This window comes from Castor canadensis, chromosome 11 (assembly GCF_047511655.1).
Source record: "Castor canadensis chromosome 11, mCasCan1.hap1v2, whole genome shotgun sequence".
NCBI lineage: Eukaryota > Metazoa > Chordata > Mammalia > Rodentia > Castoridae > Castor > Castor canadensis.
In genome coordinates, this window is record NC_133396.1 from 55,267,718 (window position 1) to 55,289,705 (window position 21,988).

A 21,988-nucleotide genomic window follows, 5' to 3' on the forward strand; every position below is an offset into this window, starting at 1 on the left:
ATTACAAAGATGAACTCCATAAATGATAAACATCATTAAAGAATTAGAGATAAGAATTATTTTAAAATTTTAGAAACATATGAAAATATTAGATAACATGCATTTTAATTGAAATAGAAGAGAACATATGCTTAATAAAATAGGAGATAAAACATCAAATAATAGGATGACAATGTGAGATTATTTAAGAACATGGTAGGTTAAGAAAAGAATAGAAGAAGCAAATCACATCTTTAGAAGTGACATTGACTAAGCAAGGAGAAAAAAATTCAATGCAGAAAGTTGACAGGGGGCTGAGGGTATAGCTCAGTGGTAGAATGCTTGCCTAGCATACATAATCTCCGGCACTGAAAAAAAAACATGCAAACAAAAAGAAAAGAGACAATCAACAGGGATGTGCAGAAGTCAACCTGAAGATACTTGAAGATAAAAAAACAAAGAGGTAAAGCAGGGTGGAGGAAAGACCTCAAAGTTCCAGATAGTAAAAACCAACATATAGGTAAAGGGAGTCTGGAATAAGAGTTTCTTTAATCAAAGGATTTGAACTATTATAAAGAATTAAGTAGGATTGAGTGGGAAAAAAACTTAACCTGGATTGAGAAAGATTTGAATTCAGAAAGATTTGAAGGTAAAAGGAATGGTTTCCCTGGTGCAATTAATTAAAAGTAACCAATAAATAGACAATATTCATGATTTTTTTAATTTCAAGGATGAGCAAAGCATTTGACAAATATCTAGGCAGGGGATTCAAAAAGAAAAAGCTATTGATAAAGGAACACAAGTTGGATTTGGTACAACCATCTCCATCTGGTTATGTAAATTCCAGGAGGCAGATGCTACCCACAGGACAGGTCTGTGGCTTTGATCGGAGAACAGACGAGCCAATCAATATGTCATTTACTTTTTAAGGCACTATAAAGACTTTCTCAGATATGCACTCCTTCCAAAAATATAAAATGTATCTTGCCTCCTTCCCCCAAATAGACAGTAAGATGTTTATGTTGGCTGGATGTGGAGCTCAGTGCTAGATTAATTGTCTAACATATGTGAGGCCCTGGGCTCTATCCCCAGCACTGCAAGACTGCAATACAAACAATCAAAAGGTGTTTTAAGACAACCACATAAATCAAAGCTCACAGGAAAAGGTTCTGTCCTTGGTGCTGAACATGGATATTACATAAACAGGTCTAAATAATTACTGTCAATGCAACTACAAAATGGAATGCGATCTAATCCCTCACAGAAAGAGAGAGAGGGAGAGAGAAAGAAATCACCTATCAAAATTTTACAGGACCAAACAGGTAAACCTGGAAGAGGGAGAGGGAGAGAAAGTGTTGGAAGGAAGGAAGAAATGAATGAAGAAACAAAGGAAAAGAAAACAATGAATATAAGAATCATCTATTAATGTTTGACAGCACTAAACAGGTGAAGCTGGGAGAAAGAGGGAAAAGGTGTAAGTATGCAGTAACATTTTCCTCCTCTGTGTATATAAGTCATTAGTTCACTATTAACTTTGATAATTTGATAATTGACTTTGAAAAAGTAGATTTGGCAATGTTTGTAAAATTTAAGTAACTTTGTAGGACAAAGTATAGAACATTATAGAGGGAAAGGCAAAGCAAAGCAAAACAAACAAATGGTTCCATAGTGCTAATGCTATGAAGTAATACAAATAGCAAGAAAATGTAAAAGGCCAAAAATACATAACTAACATTAATGATACAGACATAAAAACAAGCAGGTATGAGACAAAGGTAGGTGAACCTGACTCCTTTATTAAATATCAAGCTTTCAAGTGGTTGAATAAATAAGATTTAGTTTTAGGTTATCCACAGGACATATACTTACAACATAATTACTACAAAAATATAAAGTTAATAGCTGAGCAACAGCAACAAATGAAATACCAGGTGATGCGAATGAAAGGAAAGCAGGGGTTGTGCAGGATCCATGTGATGAGTCACTTAGAGATACAGTCATTTTTAGTGACGGAGTTCATAAGCTAAAGTGAGGGCCGAACAGTCCTATTATCCCTTCACACACATAATGCTTTATCCAAACCTCTAAAGTGACAATAATTACATTTTTAAAAAATCAACAAAAATAGTAAAAGGGGAACATTTCTTGAGCAATGAATTGAGAAATGAATTCCGAGAATTCAAACAATAAATAAGACTGGATTTATCTGAATAGCCAATAATTAAATATTTATGTCACTAACCTACAGAGAAATAAAAATATCTCCTTTTCTAGTGGAGATGGGACATATACGTAATTTGACTGCATATTAGTTTGTAAAGAAAATGTCATAAATTAACTGAAAATCAAAACAAAAACAAATGAAGACTGTGGAAGGATATAATTAAATACATGCTGGGAATTTGGGAGTGCATAACTGATAAAGATAAAAGCAGAAATTAATAAGTTACAAAACAATTGATTAGTTAATGCAAGATCTGTGGATTAAAGAAGAAGTGAAATATACAAAGCACATATCTGCATTAATGAGAAAAAGCTGGAGAGAAAGATCTGACTATACAAAATAGGATAAGAAAACACACATAGAAAAATAGGGTTTTTAAAAAATTATCCACAAAAGGGCAGTTTTCTAGAAAACTATTAAAATTGTGCCTTAGGAAAGTTGGCTTTTTTTCAGAAAGTAAATTAAAAAGTCTAAATAGATGAAAAATTAAAAACTTTGTCAATAAATTGCCCCTAGAAGACTATGAGCAGAGATCCATTTGCAGGCACTATAAGCAAACACCATATGAGACACTCGTACTACATAAGTGAATCTGTAATCATGTGACTTTTCCAATTTAAAAAAAGATTTTATTTTAGCCTCACAGAACCAGCTCATTGGATCACTTAAAACTGTCAAATTTTCAGTTCTTCAACTCAGTCTTTTTTTTTTTTTTTTTTCATTTTTCTTTTATTATTCATATGTGCATACAAGGCTTGGTTCATTTCTCCCCCCTGCCCCCACCCCCTCCCTTACCACCCACTCCACCCCCTCCCGCTCCCCCCCTCAATACCCAGCAGAAACTATTTTGCCCTTATCTCTAATTTTGTTGTAGAGAGAGTATAAGCAATAATAGGAAGGAACAAGGGGTTTTGCTGGTTGAGATAAGGATAGCTATACTGGGCATTGACTCACATTGATTTCCTGTGCGTGGGTGTTACCTTCTAGGTTAATTCTTTTTGATCTAACCTTTTCTCTAGTTCCTGGTCCCCTTTTCCTATTGGCCTCAGTTCAACTCAGTCTATTAAATTTTCTCCCTAATTTTTAGAAAGGAGAGAAACTTTGCCCCAATGTCCTTCCTTAGGCACAATGAATGCAACAAAATTCTCTCCATCTCTGCTCATTGTTAAAAAAACATAGAGTATTTTTGTTATCAAGATAGATGGGAGAGAAGGGAAAGGTCTCAACATTTCCAAGAAGTGGAAAAACAGCAGAGGAGGGAAGGAGGCCAGCACCACTATAGACGGAAGTATTTCATTTGCTCACTAAATACACTGAGGAAAGAGGTTCTCTCTGCCATGAGACCCAGAGTGACTGAGTGGGTGGCGAGGCAGGCTGAGCTGGATGTGCATACACCTGTCCTGGGAACTTTGGCATGCAGGTGATGGCTGAACGATGACCTCTCACATTAATTACCCACAGTTGTCTTTGTCATACCCCAAATCCAGAGTTCCAACCGATCCTCGAAAGTCCCAAAGAACAATCTGGAGCTGTTGGTAAATGCTGCCCTGGAGCTCTCTGGACCAGACAGGCAGCCTGTGCACCAGGTGAACTTTCTCCTCTGCAAAATGAGTTTTCCCACAATTATTACAAAAATGACCTAAGAGGATGAGAGGACCCAAGTTGGCCCCATTCCTAGGGGCTACAGGAAGTGGGGGAGAATGGGGAGAAAGGGAACAAAAATGCTTCGCCAGCACTTAAAAAAAAAAAAAACAGCCACACTTCTTGTAAACGACTCTGGGCTTGTTTTTCATTCAGCCTGATGTGCTGAGGCATTTTTATTTTGCTCCACTTCCCTCCCACCCTACCTTCCAAGCAGACTCTATCCCAGAGCTGTTGATTTCTGTCTTGCGACCATTATGGAAATCTGGCTTCATTTCTCCTCCTAATTTATGATCTTGTTAACATGCCCGCATGCCAGATGGTCCTGTTCTTCAGGTTGGGAGATAATGAGATAAACAAAAACTGCTGTAAGAAGCAAAAAGGGGGAGGTTTTTTCTTTGAATGGGCCGCTCTTCATTTCTACAAATGTGCTTGGGAGGCCTCTGCTGGGCTCACTCTGATTCTAAGCAGGTGAATGTGTTCAGTGGAGCTCAGGTGGCTGCTGTGAGGTGACTTATGTCTTCCATGGGGGCACTGTGCTCTGGAATTCTATCCAGAAAGGCAAGAAACCTCGGGGTTACCCCCTCCTCAGCCAATGGTAGAACTTGGACCCACTTATCATTCCACAGTACTGTTTGCCTGTGCTGTCACAACACTTATCACATTGTATTGTAATTGCTTATTTTTCTCTTTGTCAACTACACTGTGAGCTCCCTGGGACCAAGGACAGGGCCTTTTTCTCTGAACCACAATGCCTAGCCAAAGGCCTGGCACGTAGTTGGCAGATATTCAGCAAATAATTGTGAAACTCTTCCACTGTAAATATGCAAAGTGTGCACTGGAGAAGAACAAGGAGTTGAATGAATAAATATTCAGTCATTCCTAGGTATCCCTGGGGCTTGGTTTTAAGACCCTTCACAGACACCAAAGCCTACAGATGCTCAGGTCTCTCATACAAAATGGCACAGTGTTTGCATAGAACCTATGCACATCCTCCTATATGCTTTCTTTGTTTTTAGATTTTTTTATTTTAAGTGATTTACAGTAATTGTGTATATTTATGTAATGCAATGTTATATTTCATTACACATATACAGTGTGCAATGATCAATTATGTGAAATGACCATGTGCAATGATCAGATCATGTATATTATGTATATTATGGATATATGCATATCTATCAACACAGGCATTATTTCTTTATGTTGAGAACATTCAAAATCTCTACTGCCCAGTGTGGTGGCACACATATTTGCTCTCAGCAACTCAGGAGGCTGAGGCAGGAGGATTACAGTTTGAAGCCACAATGGGCAACATTGCAAGACTCCATCCCCAAAATAATTCTATCTTCTAGCTATTTTGAAATATTCCATTAATTATTGTCAACCATAGTTATACTATTGTGCTATGGAAACATTAGAAGTTATTCCTCCTATTCAACTATACCCCTGTGCCTATTAACCTTTCTCTCTCCATCCCTCCCTCCTCCATTCCCTTTCCAGTCTCAAATAACTACTATTCTATTCTCTAATTTTATGAGGTCAACCTTTCTGCTTCCACATGTAAGTGAAAACATGCAGTATTTGTCTTTCTGTGCCTAATTTATTTCACTTGGCATAGTGTTCCCCAGTCCATCCATGTTGCAAATAACAAACTTCCATCTGTTTTTATGTCTGAATAATAGCCCACTATATGTATACATATATATATATACACATATATATATATACATTTCTTTATCCATTCATCTGTTGATAGACACTTCAGTTGATTCCCTGTCTTGGCTATGGTGAATATGGCTGCAATGATCATGTCAGTGTGGAGAAAAAAGACAACCTGATTGCACTTCTTTTGAATATATACCCAGAATTCTCTCATATACTTTAAATCATCTCTAGATTATTTATAATTCCTAATAGAATGTACATGCTATATAAATAGTCATTGTATTATATTGCTCAGGTAACAATGACAAGAAAAATCTGTACATGACACATTTTTCCCAAATATTTCCATCTGCAATTGGTTGAACTGGAGGATGCAGAACCTGAGGAGTCTATAGAGGGCGAGCCGTATACCACAAATGGTACAAACAGCAGAACTGATTTAGAGAGGTGTCAGGAACTCCAACCCTGGGTGGGGCTTATGCCTATCATCTTTAAGGATTCAGATACCACTGGAGATAAGATTATAAATAGGCACATTGAGGAAGAGTTTCCATCAGTCTTCCTCTACCCAGAGCCCTTGCCTATGGCTGTAGGAGGAATCTCACCCATTCCCCTCTGTCATCAACAGCTGTTCTGGTACTTTCAGGCGAAGAGCTAGATAACACCCATTGAAGAAGGGGGCATATAAATTAGTCAGACTCTCATACTAAGTCCGTGGTGGCAAACCATGCTTGCTGTGCTTGGTCCCAGTCCACCGGTCAGCCAACATGGCCTGTGGGCCACATCCAGAGCCATCTGATTTTGTAAATAACATTCTATTAGAATCACATATGAATTTACAAGCAGTCCATGGCTGCTTTTGAGCCACAATGGCAAAGTTGAGTAGTTGTAATGAAGAACATATAGTGCACACAGCCAAAATATTGACTCCCCGGCCCTTTACAGGAAAAGTGTGCTGACCTCTGATCCAAGGGAAACACAGGCAGCTCTGTCCACACACACACACACACACACACACACACACACACACACACACACACACACACACACACTGGCTTGCTTAAGCTCAAGTGAATCATCACCACACCCACAACCTGAGAAGCTAGAGTCTGAATGAAACCACAAGAGTGTCAGCTTCTCTCCTCTTCCTCCACCAGGCATCCATGCCAATTAAAGCTCAAAAGTCAGGAGGAAAGTAGATTTCCATTGCTGCTTTTCATTGTTGCAAAAGAAACTTTCTATATTAGTCAGCTTTCTATCACTATCACAAAACACCTGAGATAATTAACTTATGAGGAGAAAAGGCTTACTTTGGCTCCATATTAGAGATTCTAGTCCATGATAGAGCAACCTTGTTGTTTTTGAGTGGTGAATAGATCATGGCAGAAAACATGATGGAGCAAAATCACTCAGTTCATCGGAAAGGAAGCAAATTGAGAGAGAAAGAGGCTGGAGTCCCATAGCTCCCTTCACACTGTGGGGCATCCCCCCACAATACCCCAAGGTCTTTCACTAAGCTCACTTTTTAAAAGATTCTACCACCTCCACTAGCCTTTTACACCTGGACTACTGGGAAACGCTTATGCAAACCACATCATCTTCTCACTAATTTACCCCAATTACCCATGAACAGTAGTGGGATGTGGTTAGGAAGAGGGTGGGTGGAAGACAAGGACTGACTTCGGTCCTATCCTAATCCAGGCACCTACCTGAGAAATATTGCTAAAGCACAGAGAGCAGGAATGGAAAGCAGCCCCTTGTCATAACCCACCCCCAAGATCAGGCTTCAGCCAGAACACACTGGTAGACTTCCAAATAATATGATTAGCCTTACCTAGATTGCACTAATGCTTCTGACTCTTTCTAAGACTGGAAACATTTCAATTTAGCAAATTGCTAATGCCAGGACCCTCCTGCAAATACCTTCTCAGGTCTGCTACTCTCTTTAAAAGCCAGCTTCAAATGAAATTAGTTTGCATCTCCCCCTCCTGAGAGCCTGGAGTGTGGTCTTAGGGATGTGACCCTTCTTGCTAACAAGTCAACTGTTGCCAACTCACCTTTGGGCCAGCTTCCCTGAGGGCCACAAAGAGCCTCTCAATGCAGATGATTAGGAGCCTGACCCAATGCTTGCTTAAGTTGTTTTGAAAGGCAAAAAGCTCATTTAAATCTTTTTCAGACTAAAGGGCAAAAGTCTGATGCAATCATATTGATTTTTGTGGTGGGGGATGGGACCATTGGAATGAAGAACCTAGAATGCTATAACTGGAGGAAGATTGTTAAGTTTCCATTGAAGAAAAACTTCCCTGACTTTATCATAGTTTTTGTTCAGGGAAAGTCCTGTCAGCCATCAGCTATCTGGAAGCCACACAGAGTATGAAGCATTATCCAGTAACTGAATCTGGGAATGTCCTGGAGTTCAAGATTTATAGGTAGAAATTACTGGTAAGAGAGTAGTCGAACCCATGACATTTACTAGCATAAAAGGTCCTTCAGCATCATCTTGTTCAATACCCTCACGTTGTAGAGAAGTAAATGCTGAAGTTCAGAGAAATGGTATGGCTACCTACAACCACTATTCCAGTTCCTAATTCATATGCCAACCTTTTTTCTGCTTCCCCACATGGACTCCTTACATTACTCTTCCAACTGCAGGAGATAACTCAAAGTGGACTAAACAAAACCCAAGAAATTTAGTGGAATTTATTACCTCATTTTGCCAAAAATGCCCTGGGGTTCTGGACTTCACACATGGCTGAATCCAGGTGAACATATATCTCTGTCTCCCTCTTATTCTGCTTTGTTCTATGTTGACTTCATTCTCAGGAGGGATCCTTATATCCTTCCTGTTTAGTAACCTCAGCAGAAAGAACATATGTCCTTTTCTATGATTTAGCCAGAAGTCCCAGGGCTAATGTTCATTGGCTCTGGTTGGCCTCACTTGAGTTACTTGCTCAATCCAGAGTCTATTGCTGCAAGCTGGATAGATACTTCTAGTTACTCTGGAAGTCACATGGACAGAAAATGAAAAAAAATCAGAGTAATATCCCCAAAGGACAGGGCAGGAGACAGAGGGTAGCCAAATCTGCAGATCTCTACAGTACTCTCCGACAAGTGCAGATCTGAAGCTCTTTTGTTTTTTCATTCAGGGTATCGACTCCTGGTTTGGGTCCTCCTTCCAGGTGTTCTCTCTCTTTAGGGCTGTCCTGACATCTTACAATCTCTGTTCTTTTATCTCACTTTCCCTTCAGCTCCATGTTACAGAGCCCTTCCTCAACTTCTTCAATCCTTCCCTCCATTTGGGGAAACTGCCTCAGACTGACCGTCAGTGCTGTTCAGAGTTCTAGTTTTTAATAAAGATCTTTCTCTTCTATTTTCCTGCTGTTTTCCTCCTACTACTCTGATTGCTGAGTCCCCCCTCCTTTAAACAATTTTCACAAGTCTTCCAATCTAATCAACTGAATTTCTGGCATGTCCTTATTCATCACCATTTAAAATTAACTCTGCCTCGAGTATCTAGTGTGTGTCTTATTTGCATATAATAACATAGTGGAGTGCTCAAACATATTTTATGTAATATTATGTGGTACTTTAGAGTTCGTATCTCATTTGTTCTTTCCATTAATCCTGTGAAGTAGGCAATGACCCCATTTGCAAAATGAAAAAACAAAATAACCTGACTCAGAGAGTTAAGTATAGCAGAGCCCAAGGGGAGGCACTAGCAAGGGTGAGCAGCTGCAGTACCCAAATACTCAGGTTTGAGCTTCTATTTAAAACACACAGATGCCTAAATGAGGTGCTAAGCTTAAACAGAGGGTCTCCACTGGGGGTAATTTTTCTGACCTGGGAATATTTGGCAATGCCTGAAGACATTTTTGATTAGCCCGACTTGGAGGAGGAAGAGAATTTACCAGTATCTAGTGGGCAAAATGAAGACCACTAAACATTCTACAGTGTACAGGGAAACACCTCCCATATTCTCCCAACCTCCCCTCAACGCATGAATTATCTATCCACAAATGTCAAAAGTGTCCAGTCTGTGAAACCCTGACTTAGGAGTAACCAAAGAATATAGATTCTCATCCTTGGCTCCTAACAGTTTTCCCTCTGTCCTCAGCCAAAAAGCAAACTAAATGGATCATTACTATTATTTCTTCTTTGTCATAAGAAGGTTGGAAATATGTAAACCTGGGTACAAGCATCAGGGAGACGGACATGTCTTCCTGACATCCTTTCTAGTTTCATACAACCACAGAAAGCTGAGTCTTTGGCCTGTGCTTACAGTTATCAAGAAAAGACATGGAATAAATGCATCATATAGGACGTATGGTACCCAAGAGAGAAGGGGGTTAAGAAGATGAGAAGTGCAGACACTGAGAGGGTAAGAGAAAAGGAAGACTGGAGAAGGAGAAAGAGCAAGAAGGATGATGGAAACATCATCCTTGAAACAGGAAGAGAGCATCCCAGGTCACAGGGGAGGGTAGCAGGAGTCTCCCTGCCACCTCTGCAAGCGTCCAGGAGTGCCATGTTAATGTGTGACTAATCAAGTCAGAAGCAGTTCCCATTATTCACACTGCTCCGGTGGCTTCAGATTCCAAGTTCTCTGCTTCACTGGGGAGAGGTTCAAACATGGATGCTGGGATCCACAGAAATGGCAAAGAGGAAGAAGGCAGCCTGGCTCCCAGCCATGGGTGGTCAGACCTGGACCAGGGACCTTCCTGACAATTCCTGTCCTGTAAGCTCCACATTGTGTGACAGTGCATTTGTGGATGAATTCATGGGGGGACTGAGAAGTCCAGTGAGAAGTATGCAGCCACAAGAGCATTTTATGTCTGATGACCTCATCCATCACACTGATGGCTCCAGGCAGAGACAGGGGCTTTCCAGTGGCTTTATGACCTACACAGTGAACCTTGTCTGGGCCACTCAGGACAAGTAGGGCACATGCAAATCCAGGACTTGAACTCAGGTCTCATACCCCAGCCCAGTTTCTGACCAACAGGGAGGAAGGGATGCTCTCCATCAGCCTGTGTCCTTTCCACTTTAGTCTTCTTAGGCAGTGGTTTCCTCTCATCAAGATTTCTGTAAGAATCTTTGGGGTCAGAAAGTGGGATGCTGGGACAAGCCCAGCACTGTAACTTACCCCCTGCCCTGAGATGGAGACACCTGCTATTGCAGAATGGACCGGGAAGATTTCATGGAAAGAAAGGCCTTAAGAGGAGATTTTAGCAGCAGGAATTGTGTCTGTAGAGGAAAAGAATTTGGGGAAAAGAAACGTATAAGAATAGCTGCCTAAGAGGTATCCCTTTTGCCTAGTGTGAAGGAAGAATGGGAGGAGAGGCTCTAAGGGCCATATGTGTGGGAACATAAGTGCCCACATGAAAATTTGTATCCAGGTGTGTGCTTGCAGGAGAAATGTTGATGTTTTTGAGACATGAAGGGTAATATCATCAGTGTTTTGAGTGGAGACAAGGTGGTATCTCCTTTCTGGATCTTCACATTTTCCTTAGAGCTTTCCCAGCATGCCTAACCAAAGATGGATGAGAAGTATGAAGAGCTGTAGACCACAGAAGCCCAAGGATACAGGCTCTGAAGTGCTCAACCTAGTATTGTTCAGTCTGGGTTTCATGACACCCACAATTACAACAGCATTGCACTGATTGGGCCCAACACTTGTTCAAGGAAAACATCATTGGCCAGCAAGCTGAGTAAGCCATGGAGATGGGGTGGAAGATCAGACAGACTGGGGACATAGTCTTTGCTTTCCCTTTACTAGCAGGGGGTACTTACTGTGGGTAAATCACTTAACCTGCTGAGCCCCTAAACATTCTCAAATTTGTCATAAAATTAGAACAATGATGGATATTTCCCAAAGTTGTTGTGGACAGTAAATGCAGGAAAGTGTCAGGCACTAGTGTAGCAATGCTGAGGGCTCAGTAGACACTGTCTCTCTCTACCCATGCCCATCTCTTTGTGCACCTAGTGCTGATGAGCCTTTGCTCAGTTCCTGCAGCCTGGTGATCTGCATGCACCCCTCTGGAGACCAGACGCTGGTATAAGCTCTCCGAGTTCAGGCAGTCCTCCCCCCCAACCCCCCCTTCCTTTTGCTTCCTTTCTCTCTCTCTCTCTCTCTCTCTCTCTCTCTCTCTCTCTCTCTCTCCTCCTTTTGCTTCTTTACCATTCACACAGGCACATGGGGCACTATCTTCACAGGCTTTCACTCTTCCCTCTTCACCCCCTCAGTCCCACAGTCTTTCTCAGTCATACCAACCTCAGTCACAGAATCCCAGCCCAGAAGGAAGGAAATGTGGAGGGTGACTTATCTGCCATCAGCCATCTTCTGGCAGGTAGGAACCCCTTCTCTGATATTCTGAGCACTAACACTTATTTAACTTTTCCATGGATGTAAAGAATGTTCCTGAAGCTCTGACTGATGACTGCTAAAAGTCCAGGAGACCTCCCTCATCTATATACCAGGACCATCTCCTGGCCACTGTGGCCACTTGGTTGATCAGCCAACAAGACTCTTGAAAGATAAAGCTACTTCTATTTATTTAGCACAACACACACACACGCACACACACACACACCTCATCTGTCAAAACCCCTGAAGGTCAAGAGAGACCTCGGGTTCTTTTCTGGATTCAGCAGCAGTGATGCCAGGTCCAAGTAGCCCCATACGGAAGGCATCAAAGAAGGTGATCCATTGAGTGGTGAGGGTTCTCAGCCTCACCAACCTCAGAGCCAGTTAGGGCTTCTCCCCCATCTGGGGAGAGCTGACAAGGACTAGAGTCTATGCAGAGAACTTAGCCTTTTGACACCTGACAGGTGGCTAGAACAGAAAAGGAAGTAATGTTTCACTACACACAAAAAGAGCCACTTTAAAATATGTCCTTTACTGAATTCTGTTCTCCCATGTATTTTTTTCCTGCTTGTGCTTTTTTTAATACTAATTTCTCATTTGAGTCAAAAATTATCTCACTGGAGAGGTGGTGATTAAATCTGATAATTAGGAGAAATACCAATTAAGTCAAGCTCTGCAAGCAGAAGGCAGTCCTCATTCACATCATGGCTCAGCCAGGGGCTCCTGCCTCTTCTCTGCATGCTCACAGCTCCCAATCTATGTGCTGAACAGGATGGATAGATCTCTTGCAAGCAGAGCCAAAAGGGTATAGAAGCAGAGGGTCTTCCCATCCCTCATCACAACCTCTTGTCATGTTCCCCACTGTGTTCCTGCCTTCTGTTGTTTGGAGGCCCCTTGCCTAGCCTGTTCCCACAGGTGGCTCATGGCCTGAATCTAACTCTCAATTTCCTGGCCCCTGTTTTCTGAATTACTGGTTACTTATCAGCAGTGGTATTGATAGGCTAAATGTGCTATTATTTTATCTCAAAGTGAATATCTTTCCCCAAAACACCACCCCTACATAGAGCTTCTGGTGAACAGGACTCCCGGGTGTAAATGCTTAAAATAATGGTTTGTATGGAATAGTGTGAAAACATAAGTGAATTAGGGAAAGACAGGGCTGGAAAATTAGACTGAAGCCATGGTGGATTGGAGGAGCTCTTGGGTGCCAGAGTGAGAGGTTCCTACTTATTTTGTTAGGAAATAGTCATAGGAAGGATGTGGACAAAACTGAGAAGGTGATGGGTTAACCTGGTCAGGCTTATTCCTCAGGTAAAGCCAGGGATTTTCAGCCTTGGCTGTGCTTCAGAATCACCTGAGAAGCTTTTGACTCTCTCAGTCCCCAGGCTGAACTCTGGAGCAATTAAATCACAGTGTGTGGAGTCAGGAGTTAGTCATTACTATCACTCAAAGTACTTACCACTGTACAACCAACCTGAAGATTACTGGCTGAGAACCACCTACATTCTGATAAGAGTGAGTTTCCTGGTAAGGTGGGGGTCCCCTGAGACATCAGCATTTCCAGACAAAAGCCAGGCATGGATGGAGCAGGGTGGAATGTCAATTACCTGCCTTCAGTAGACTTTTCAGAGCTCTATCTGAGAGAAGTCAAACCTCAGGGTAAAGTCATCTTGTCCACTGTCAAGACTTTTGGAGTCAGACCCCATCTCCATTGCTTAACAACTACATGACTTTGAGCAAGCTGCCATTTCAACTAGCATTTCTCTACTTTTCTTTCTCTTCCTTCTCACCATCTCTGGAGTCCATAGCTTGAGCTACATTCCTGGGCTGTGTTCTCCAGCACAGGGGCCAGATGAAATTAAGTTCCATAGCAATCAAGAGAACTGGAGACTCCCCAAATGTTATCAAAGAAGGGGAAGGGTCAGGGGGGAGGGAGAAGAAGAGACTGGTCCACGCTGGGGGTCCCATTCTGTCTGTGGTTAGGTACACACCACATATACTTTCCTTCAGCCACTTCCAGTATCAGCAGAATTTTTCAAAGGGAGCCCTATGGCCAGGATCTTCACTCTGGAGTTCCTCTTGGGGCAGCTGCCTCCCTGTCCATCCCTTAGGTATGTCCCAGCCTGGCTGTATGACATGAAGACTGTCAGGCTGTAGGCATCTTCCCATGGTTCCAGCCACAGGCCAGCCACTGTGACATTCCTATGAGAACTAAGTGGGTATGCTGGCTCATATGTTTGGGGCTCACATTCTCTCAGGCCCCTTTGTTTAGAACCATCAAGATGTTGAGTTATCTATGGAATGTGAAACAGTTGTGTTGTTTTGGCTGCAGGCCAGAGTTTAAATCATGCAGTTAGAAGCTGAGGGAAAGAAGTGTCAATTATTAAGGCCATCTGTGTGTAGCAGATTCCCAAGGAGACCTCTCCCAGAGCACTTCTTTATTGTCTGGCCCATGCCTCCACTCATCCATCCACTCATCTATCTATCCATTCTTCCATCCATCCATCATACACTGTCTATTGATGGCCTACTATGTGCCAGAAATGCTGTGGTACCTACTGTCCTGGTGTTCACAATCTGCTTATGATAATGCTGATGATTTTTCAGCTGAGAACAGATTGCCCTCCTCAGGGATGATGCAAAGGTGTTCAAGTTGGCAAGATTTCCAGGTCCGCAGGAGGGTGTGCATTTTCTTATCAGTTTTCTTCCTAACCAATCTTCTGCTGCCTGAAACTCCTCTAATATCCGTCAACCCACCATGAATGCAACCTCAAAGCAAGCTTCTCCAACAGTAGCCATCATGATTTTGATTTACTGCAGGGTAAAAATAATAAGATGGGCTTAAAGATGTTTTAGCATGGGGGTTACAAATTCCCACACAAATTCTGTGCAAGAGCCAGGCAAAGAATGGGATGACATGGGACAGGTGAGAACCAATGAGGAGTGGTGGGGACCTTGGCAAGCTGTCAGGACAGCTCCAGTGTAAGGAACCAGCTAACAACTACTGAGCTTCCTCCAACCATTTCCCTATGGGAGTACAGAGCCTGTGTGGTTGCATCTTCTTATTTCCCAAGAGAAGCTGGGAGTTCAGATTTTGTACATCCTTCCTAACTTTAAAACAATGAAGGCCAAAGAAAGACCCATGTAGACCAGATTCAGTTTGCCTCCCGCCTCCCAAAGCTGTCTGTGGACACTGAGTCCATCTCTAGCAGGGAGTATCTCAGGCCCCCTATTTCCCATTGATCTCCTTCAACAGGGAAAGGAAGTGAGAGTAATATAGGAAGGTAAAGATAGACAAAAAAAGAAGGGAAAGGAAGAGCTGAGTTGTGGAGCCAAGCAGAACTGGTTTGAACTTCCAGTTCAACAATGTAATAAACCATATGACCTTGTAGGAAATATTTGCCCTCTCTGAGGCTGGATCTATGAAGGATTCATTTAACAATTGGGTGAAGTGGTGGCCCTAAAGTGCTTAGTGCAGTGCCTAGCATAGAGTCAACTCTATCAATGTTACTTTCTTGTCCTTATTGTCAGTAACAAAGAGAAAGGAAGAGATAGGTAGAAGATGCTGTCACACTTTCTTTTGTCACCAGTACATACCTTGGACCTCCAGGAATTGGGCTGATGACAGCTGTTGCTTCACTCTTAGCAGCAACGCACAGACTGGCTTTCTAAGGATGCAGAGTTGACATCCAGTCAACTGAAGTTTCCATTCTGAAAAGAAGAGAGAAGATGCAAACTCAGGACCCTCTCTGGAACATGAAGCCCCCAGGGCTTCATCCTCCCTGGGTCTCCCTTCTCAAGGCAGTGGTAGGCCTCAAATATCTCTGCCTCAGCAAAACAGCTATCAGCTAGTTAGCACTTTAGCATAGGCTAAATTATGCTAAGATGTTAAAGGCTACTAAGACTTCATATAACTCCTTCAGTGCTTTAATAGGGAGCCATACTTTAGCTTTTAAAATGGGTATAAATATCAGACAGTGGAGCCTTATACCAAGGTAAACTGCAGGCTGATTTTTCTAGGCGGTCTTGGCAAAGGGAAACTGACCTGATGCCACATGAGTGCACTCCTCCCCTTCTGCCATACATCTGTCACTCCCCCTCAGAAACTGCATACTGACTTAGCCTAGAAGCCCTGCATGACTTTTAGGAGATATCAGAAGCTTTTGAAAAGCAGCTTTGTCAAGCCCACGAATGTTTAGAGATGGAAGTAAGACTGAAGCTGCACAACTCCGAGGGGGTGCCCTTCCATTGTATTCTCAGTAGATAGAACAACACCAGCAGGAGTGCAGTGTAAGGACTATGTGCTCATATATAGCAGCCCTCGGTGCAATGGGTCTTTCTTAAAACACTGGTTAGCTCCTAATTTCGTGGGTGGGAAAACTGAGGCACAGAAATAAACTGACCTGCTCAAGCCTCCATGATAATGTCAAGTGGGCTCCATATTTTATACCACATTTTCCCTGGTGTGTTCAAAAGGCTAGCTGTCTCCTCCTGCACAATGAAGGTATATTCACAAAGAAAGCATGCTGTACTTTCCAATATAGTAGTCACTGGCTGGTGGCATGACTCAAGTGGTAGAGTGCTGGCCTCACAAGCACCAGGCCCAGAATTCAAACTCCAGTACTGCCAAAAAAGAAAAAAAAATAGTGTGCTGGAAATATAGTAGTCATTGGACACAAATGGTTACTTAAAGTTATATTAATTCAAATGAAATAAAATTAAAAATTCATTTTCTGAGTTGCACCAGCCACATTTGAAGTGATCAATAGTGCCATGTGACCAGTGACTGCTCTATTGGAATTTCCATTATCTCAGACTGTTTTATTGGACATAGCTGGAATATGGATTATACTTAGGTCTATAGGGAAATGAGGAAGCAAAAAAATGTAGGCATTTTTTTTAAGGTGAACAGTATGCCAGACATTGTGGTAAACACTTCACATGTAAGACTTCATTCAATCTTCACACAGCTGTGCTGCAGGTGCTTTCATTAATACCATTTTACAGTTGAATCAGAAGCTCAGCAAAGTTAAGTAACTTGCTGTGGTCACACAGCTTGTAAGTGGACTTGAACTCAAATCTGTTTGATTTCAGACACCAGGATTTAAGAATTAAAGGATGGGCCAAAGTACTGCTATAGAGCCAAGCAAACAGATGCTAGTCTCAAGATAGAAAAGACAATTACAGGGCTCAGAACTGATTGCAGGAATTAACAAGGCTTGTTGTGTATTAGGAGATAAGATCCAGGGATGAGTTAATCCCATAGCTAAGAATGGGAGGCTGCTTGGCAGGCACACTCCATAGGTGATAAAGGACAGAGAAGAGAAAGGACAAAGAGCAAAGAGGATGCTAATGGTCACAAAGTGGTGCTTCTTGAACATGGAGCAATGAAGATAGAGAGAGAAAAAGAGAGACTAAACGAGATGACCACCACAGCTAGAAAAAGGAGTGTCCTATCACTCACCGTCCATGGCTCCAATGGTGCCTTGCCTCTGGACAGGCACAAGGACAAAATGCTTTTGTTCCCTGACCTAATAGTAGAAGAGAAGAGGAAAAGGGAAGAAAAGATAGATAGGCATGGTGGGGGAATTAGTGTCCCCTGGCCAATGCTTTGTTAGGAAGTGGACAATTCCTTGGTGCCAAAAATCACTTGGTTTTTCCTTTTTTCTATGTTGGTTATCTTGCACTCTCTCTCCTTGGACCTCAGGAACATAGAGGAGGCTGAACTGCTAGAACCTAATAGAGATAACTACTCTGCCATATAAAGCTGCAAGAGGTTAAGAATAAAAACAGCTATTTGACAGGCACTGGCTTGGACTCGTGGGGTTTTCCAAGGAAATGCAAGGTCATATCTGATTTGGAGGTACTAGTTTTCTCCTAATCCCTGAAGTCTGCCCTCAGCAAAATAGGAGGAAGCCTTTTTGGATGGATTTGGGCACAAAGCCCAGTCTCAAGGTGTCTAATTGCTAGATTTTGAGGTCTGGTCTTCAGGAATGACTGTGTGATATGGGAAGGGGATTGGGAAACTGGATTACCTTTGATCAACCATTTCCTTTTTGTTTTATGTCTCCTTCAGAAAAAGGTGCTATTAAAACTCGCCTGAATTTCCCTCTATAAGATGTGGAAGGGTTCTAGAGGTCAACTTCTTGACAACACCCTCATATTACAGATGAAGAAACTGAGGCACAGAAAGGTTAAGTGACTTGCCCGAGATGACTCAGCTAGCTGATGGCACAGCCAGGGATAGAACCCAAAGCTGACAGCAAGGAGGCTTGGATGACAGTTCTCAAGAAGCAGGGCATTGTTCTTTGGTTATTATCCAGCATTGGGAATGTAGCCACCAAACAGAAATTATACAAAACAAAAACAAGCTCCTCTTGATTTTCCAGGGAGTCTGGAGAGTAGAGATGGGGCTGTAGCTGAGGGTCTGGACAGAGCTCAGCTCAGCTATAAAGATGAGCTTTTGGTCTCTTTGGTATCACTAAGGTTCTTGAAAATGTGGTTCCCTTGTGCACCTGACTCCCCCCATTGTCCCACTTAGCCTGACAGGTTTACTCCCCTCATTATTCTTGTGGTTGCTGCTTGCTTCTTTCTGATCCTCAGAGTCCAGGCGGAGACAATCCCAACAAGTTCTTTGAGGTTCACTAGACTTTCTCTCACCCCCTTGAAGATGTAATGAGGCTTTGAAAATTGTTGTTCTTGAATGTAACTCAAATGGATTTTAACTGATGTTGTTTATCAACTGACATCTGCTGTCTATATCCTATGCTCTGTTTTGTGTAGGAATGTAACCAGATGTGGCCAGCACCCTATGCCTGTGTCTGTACTGTATGTGTATTTGTATGCTTTGTCAGTGTCTCTGTATTCTTCTCTATGTACAAGCATGTTAATGTATATGCTTTCTGCAGTCTTCTGATGTCTGTCTCTGTGTGTATCTAACCTTGTACCTATGTTCACAATGTAATAAAAACAGAACCAAAAGAATGCAACGCCTTCTGGCGATTTTTAAATCTAGAGGAGATTCTTACTTACCTGAGATGGATGTATGAGTTATTACTAAAAGGCATGGGCTGAACAAAATGACTTCTCAATGACCTTGAAAGGGTCTGTGAGTTCCTTGCCTCTGCACTAAAGGTAGGCCAGTAAGAAAGTGCTGGCACATATGGAAGAAGAAGGAAAGCTGACTTCATAGGCTTGGCAGGTGAATCATTGCAATCCAGAGTGTTCTGAATTAAATCCCAAAGTGCAGAGCAGAAATGAGGCAGCTAATTAGCAGACTGTGCTTCTTGGTATCTGTGGAAGCACCATAGAATGCACTTTTTAAAAAATTTTTTAAACCACTGTGCAAAATTTTACTTTGAGAAATGTTCTTTCATCATGAGGAGAAGGTGGACCATCCCTTCTTCTCTGTCCTCTCTGCCCTGATCATAGAAACCGGGGCACTTAACCCATTTAGGAGAGGCTGGTCTTAAGATTTTGACATTGTCCTATTGATAAGCAATAAACTGAGTATCTCTGTCCTTGGCCAAAGATGTGAAGTTATGGCTGTGGAAACTGTCTCTCAGTTCACCTGGATCAGTCCAGGTAGAGGAGGGGGGTCTTACAAAAAGAGAGATAGGAGAGTCTATGGTTACAGCCTAATCCAGGGATCTAGTGAGCTGGAACATCTGGGAAAAGCTCAACAGGGATACCACAAATAACATGCTGATGAGAGAAGGGAAGGGGTATATCCTCCCTCACATTCCTCATGGGAAGTACACAAATTCTAAGAACCTGGAGACACTGGAATTGAAAAGGAGCTGCTGGTCCCAGACATGCAATATCACTGCCAACAGGAGGTGAACATAGCACCCATTTCCCCAGAGGCTCCTGAAGTCTCACAATGATGTTCAGTTAGTATATGCCTAACACTGCCATGAGGCTGACTGTGCTCCTCTGGGATTCCTAAAACTAGACTTCCAAAATCTTACTTATCTGGGACTGTCATATTTGAGTAACACTTCATGGTTTAGGGGCTAGAAAAATCTGGCCAGAATCTTACCTTTTTGTGTTATTGGGAGAAAAGTTCCATTATTTTCAAAAAAATCTAGGCAGCTCTGCCTCTCTTCTTTCTCCCCACAATTGTTACTTCTCCTCCAAATAGGTGGTGGAGGTATAGAATTCTGGGCTCACACACTTCACCATTTGGAGAAGTTCTTGCCAGGAACATCCTTCTTGGACATTCTTGGGTTCATGAATGGATTTCAGAAATGAAAACTTTCCTGTATGCTAACAGGGAGCAAGAGATAGCTCCATGGGTTCCAGCTCACTGCCTTAGTGAATGAAGAGCCCAGAGTATCTCTCTAAAAGCTTTCCTACTCTAATTCTGCTGAGTCTGGCCACCTTGCACATAGTCTACAATACTCTGGAAATGCTGCCTTGGAAACCAGTCACCAAGGTCAGTGACTCCCAAACTCAAGGTGCTCCTCAGAGCCTTCGGGTGGATGGGAGTGCAGTGGAATGGGAGTGCAGTGGAATGAATAAAGACTGGACTGTGAGTCAGAAAGGGTGACTGGGTTCTTTCATGGCTATGCCACTACTATAAAATTGAGTCCTAGATACCTTCTAAAAATGATTTCAGCTAAAAATTCCAATTCATCTATGCTATATTAAGTACCTTCTTGTGAATGAGTGTGTTTGGTGTTGTGGGAGACATCAACCCTCCCAAAATAAGATGAATTCTCTGCCTTCCCAAAATGAGACAAAAATCAAATGTAGAAGAAAAACACAGGTACCTCCTTTGGTCCATAAGTGTTGGAACAGCAGTGCAATCTAAGGGTCCTGGAGAATTTGGGGAAGAAGAGGTTTCTTCCAGGTTTGATAACCTAAGCAAACTTACTGGAAGAGGTTGGACTGGAGAGGTACTTAGGAAGTACCTTGGCTCTCATATCCAAGGGTCCACTCCTTAAAAGATGTTGTGGGCAAAGAAGGCCATGTGATGAGAAGGGAAAGGGTGGGGAGGTATTCGTGGGACTTGGAGGATGGTAGCACTGGGAAGGGAGTTTAATTCTGAAGTTACATGTGACAATTGTCCATTCCTAAGGTATACTTCATGAAAGAAGAGATAGAAAACAAAGCATAAACAGGGGATTATGTTCTTGAATGAGACATATTCTTGAATCTGATGAAAACTTAGTCTCTGAATGATACTTAAGGAGGTGGCTGGAGCATCTTATTTCCTTACCCCAAAACCACTGTACCTTGATTCCTTTTCCTTTCTGGTCTCTTTGCATTTTTTTTCCTTTGTGTCTTTCTTCCTTTCCTCTTGTTCTCTCTTTCTTCCTTTTCCTTGACTAGTGTCTCTAATCACTTTGCAGAGATGATATAAAATAGTCCCTGCAGATCATATACCAGTAACTTAGCATTTAATGAATCCTCTGGTCATTACCTCTTTTCACCTTTGGAAAATAGTGACATCTTCCTTATTTGACATAACCTCTCAAAACCCATCAGTTATAACCAAGTATATGAGAACTGAAATAGGATTGAGCACCACATTAATATGTCATTCATTGGCCCATTCTGTTATGATGAAGTCTGGCAGCTGTGTTCAACTTGTCCCTGGGGAATCATTCTCAGCCCAGGTGAGTATACTAAGTGGAGGTGGAACATACGTTTGGCTAATATCTAGGAGAACAGTGATCTCATGCACTGTGAACTGCTATGATATTTTTATAAAGTAACTTGAAAATATCATCAGTTATGGCACACAGACTTCCTTCTATGTCCACTTGCACCTTAAGTTTTACAAAGTAAAGTTCAGTACCTAGGACAGCAGCACTGCCCCATCCACCTCCTGTCTTGCCAGGGAAAAGTTGGCAGGAGGTACTACCACCACACTGAATCAAAGATGACCATGAGGAAAGAAGAGAATCAGTGCACCAGGACTGCTGTTGAGCCTGTCTGCCAGGGAAGAGATGCTGTTGGAGCCTAGACATGTTGACATAATGTGGTCTAATGTCCAGAGTGGTGGTGGAGAGGTTCAAGTTACCACTCTCCAGCTATGTGTCTTCAATGAGTAAACTGGTTCTCTCAGCCTCTGTTACTAATCCATAAAATGAGGAAAACAATTACAG

The 21,988-nt window shown here is 42.1% G+C and overlaps 1 protein-coding gene and 1 long non-coding RNA gene across 4 annotated transcripts in view; one reads left to right on the top strand and one right to left on the bottom strand.

The window, feature by feature from the left end:
• Shisa6 (shisa family member 6) overlaps positions 1-21,988 on the top strand; it is a 297,355-nt gene that overhangs the window by 221,207 nt on the left and 54,160 nt on the right. The gene's annotated exons all lie outside the window — the stretch shown is intronic.
• Positions 1-21,988, bottom strand: part of LOC141413824 (uncharacterized) — a 152,158-nt gene that overhangs the window by 45,390 nt on the left and 84,780 nt on the right. Inside the window, exons 1-2 of one of the 2 annotated variants that reach the window (XR_012438752.1) lie at positions 16,277-16,560; positions 15,471-15,584 (exon numbers count right to left, since the gene is read on the bottom strand). This is a non-coding gene — a long non-coding RNA (uncharacterized lncRNA). Of the gene's footprint in view, positions 1-15,470; positions 15,585-16,276; positions 16,561-21,988 lie in introns of those variants that run through there. The other variant, XR_012438751.1, reaches the window with a different exon arrangement.